This window comes from Asparagus officinalis, chromosome 4, assembly GCF_001876935.1.
Source record: "Asparagus officinalis chromosome 4, Aspof.V1, whole genome shotgun sequence".
Classification (NCBI taxonomy): domain Eukaryota; kingdom Viridiplantae; phylum Streptophyta; class Magnoliopsida; order Asparagales; family Asparagaceae; genus Asparagus; species Asparagus officinalis.
Genome location: NC_033797.1, coordinates 73,097,995 through 73,101,192, shown reverse-complemented (window position 1 = coordinate 73,101,192; position 3,198 = coordinate 73,097,995). Strand labels below are relative to the sequence as shown.

At 48.5% G+C, this 3,198-nt stretch overlaps 2 pseudogenes; both read right to left on the bottom strand.

The window, feature by feature from the left end:
* LOC109838917 lies at positions 518 to 1,685 on the bottom strand (annotated as a pseudogene).
* Positions 1,951 to 2,970, bottom strand: LOC109838916 (annotated as a pseudogene).

Here is a 3,198-nt window from a genome sequence, read left to right as displayed (position 1 = left end):
AGAAAAAGAAAAGAAAAGAAAAACTATAATTGATTTTCTCTTTCTTCAAGTTAAGATGTATTCCTTTTTTAGTTTCTTTCTTTGGGAGGCTGAAAAGGATCGATGAATAATAGAAGATGAAAAATGAATGTCATATAAGTTTTTCAATTCAACCTCCAAAATTTTCATTTTTCACAAGTCAAATAAAGATTTTTTTTTCTCTTTTTAAATAGAAAGTACGTACTCTTTTCAGATTTGTCACTTTAAGATGGAAGTTTATTACCTTTTTCACTTTTCATTTATTTTTGGGCATCCAAACACTTACTTACTACTCAATTTAATATCACACTGCTTGGAAAAATGCAATCCAAATGATCAAATTTTGTCTGTGAAAATGACGCTCCTCTCTTCAACTAATGCGCTTTACATACGGAATTCTTACGAATCCACTATTAGAAATTAAAACTCAGGCCATCAATAAGAATTATAGAAGAAACGAAATAACAAATAATAATAATAATAATAATACTAACATGGATCTTAATAAAATTCTTGAGAACTTAGATAACATTCCTTCTCGATCTTCTTTGTAGAAAAGGGTAACGTACGTATACATGAAGTCATGAATAAACGCAAACAACATCCTTCCATCACCTGCTCCCCTTAATCTTCGAACACACAGTTTATGCGTGAAGGAGCGTGTGTCCCCTCTTTACGTGTGCCCTTACACCTCCAACAGCTACAAGTAACCGTAAACCAAACTTTTGACCCCTTCCTTCCCCCCAGTTTCATAAATTTCAACAAATAATTTAATCCTGCACACCAATCAAATCTCACACACGTTTACAGCCTAGAACCAGCTATTCCCACAACAGAAACTTACAAAAGAATAATAACACTACGTACTACTTCCAAGTGTGAGGGGGCACCAACTACCAACAGTAACAGTTTTAATGATCCTGGGGCCCTTTCACTTGCAGCTGGGGACTGGGTAACGATCAATGCAATCTCCCCACGGGTTGCATTTCCCGTTGACAACGGTCGCCGGCACGTCCCTCAGCGCGCGCCAAACGGCGCTGTTGCACTTGAACCCCGACCCGAACCCGATCTGCCACACGCGGTCCCCGCGCGCGACCCTCCCCTTCGCCTCCGCGTAGGAGAGCTCGTACCACAGCGAGCTGCTGCTCGTGTTGCCGAACCTATGCAGCACGCTGCGCGACGCCTCCATGTCCCGCTCCGCCAACCCTAGATTCTTCTGCACTTCGTCCAGCACGGCTCGGCCGCCCGCGTGCACGCAGAAGTGCTCGAATGCGCGCTTGAAATCGGGGATGTACGGCCGAACCCCTTTCAGTTTTAGGAGTCGCCGAGCGAGGAGCGTTGCAAGAAATTTGGCTTGTTCTGTTAGAGGTAGGACTAACGGGCGCGGCGAGATGTGGTTATGTTGGTTTTTAAAAACGAGGCGTCGCCTGCGACCTGCATTAGCTGCGGCGGGCGAGCGAGACGCCGTACGGGTTGGCCGTCCGAGTCCACGCTGCTGATAGACGCGCCAGCCGTAGCAGCTGTCGTCCGGCCCCTTGTGGGCGTGCGACGTGTGGGCACTAATGCGGTACCATGCTCGCGAGCGTCGTACGCTTGTTGGATAGCAACACCGCGGCGACCCCCCATGCATTCGGAATAATGCAGTTAGGACAGCAGGCATAGAGCGTTACGTTGGGCCGAAGTTACCAATTTAGAGTGATGTTCTGCGGTGCTGAGGACGAAACGGCGTAAGAGTTCAGGATTGGGCCGTGCAGGCATGTTTTAGCAAGGTCGATCCGGAAATCAGACGGCAGCGCTGCAGCCATCCCCCGGCAAACAAGGTCGCTCTTGATAGTTTCCGCGCCCGTCTGCATTAAATATACTCACGTTCACCCAAAATGAAAGCACGAACGGCCCGGGGCGCGGAGCCGCCCCGGGCCGAGACCCCTGGCATCATTGGTTCGGCAGAGACGCGCGTGGGTTTATGCTGCGCCAGTTGACGATGAGCACGCCCGACATAGCGCTGGGATTGATAGCCGTGGATCTCGAAGAGCGAAATCAAGCACCCGAAGCTGACGGCCTCGGCTCCAGCCTCGCTCGGCCATGGTTCAGTCCTCGGCGGGCGAGCCTGGGATTCAGGTGGCAAGTACGTCTGTCTCCTAATCCTGATCGAGTGGTGATTTTGGTCTGAAAGCCGAGGGAACTGGCCGTTGAACGCCTTGGTGCGTCCGTCATCCTCAAAGAACGAGCCGTTCGAGATCTTATGCTTGTCCTCCGGCTTGTAGCAAGCGTAATCGACTAGATAAACTGGCCTCGGCCGCTTGAAATAGTACGCCGTCAAGATGAACACCGTCACAGCCGACGTGCTGAGGGCCGTCACAAAATCAACGGCCGGCACAGTTACTTTAGTCTCGATACGGAGAGCTAAGGCAGCGGCCACAGCGAGAAGGGGAAGCAACAGATAAACGGAGGGAAGGCGGGTGTATCTGAATCCGAGCTTGACGTACTTCAGTTTAACAGACTGAAGGAAGTCCGGCAGCCTTCGACGAATCTTGATGACAATGGATGTGTCCTTGAAGGCCATTTCGGCCGTCAATCTCTCTCGATCCATAACTCCAGGCTCAGCAATCTCCATATCGATCTCTTTCTAATCAAGTGCAAGCTAAAGGAAATGAGGACTACTTATGTGGGGGGGAAAGAGAGAGATTGGAAACGAAAGAAATTAAAATAGAGGTGAAGTGAAGTGCATGAGAGGTTCACCTCCCAAGAGTTGGCTTATATAAAGGGAAAGGAAATGGGAAGGCTGCGGGGTCAGCAGTCAAGGGGTAGATGGGCGGCAAAGAGAGCTGGAGAGAGAGAGAGAGAGAGGGAGAGGGGATAAATAGGTGGGGCTGGTTGCCTATTAATGTTGGTAGTTCCTAGCAAAGAGCGAACGCTCAACCACCAAAGCCAAAAGCCTCGTCAAAAAAAAAAACAATTTAATTTATTGCCAATTAGGCTTCATTCATTTATTACCGTGTTGATTTGAGTATATCACTGTTTGGATATTGTTATATAAAAAATGTTTTTGCTATTCTCAGGCATGATGAGCAGGTGACACGATAGTCGTGGCTTTGTGTTGTTTAAGGTCTGGGTTGCACTTGCACCTGGACCTGATCTGTGGTAGTTTTCGATCGGGTATGTGCATGAACGCGAGTCTTG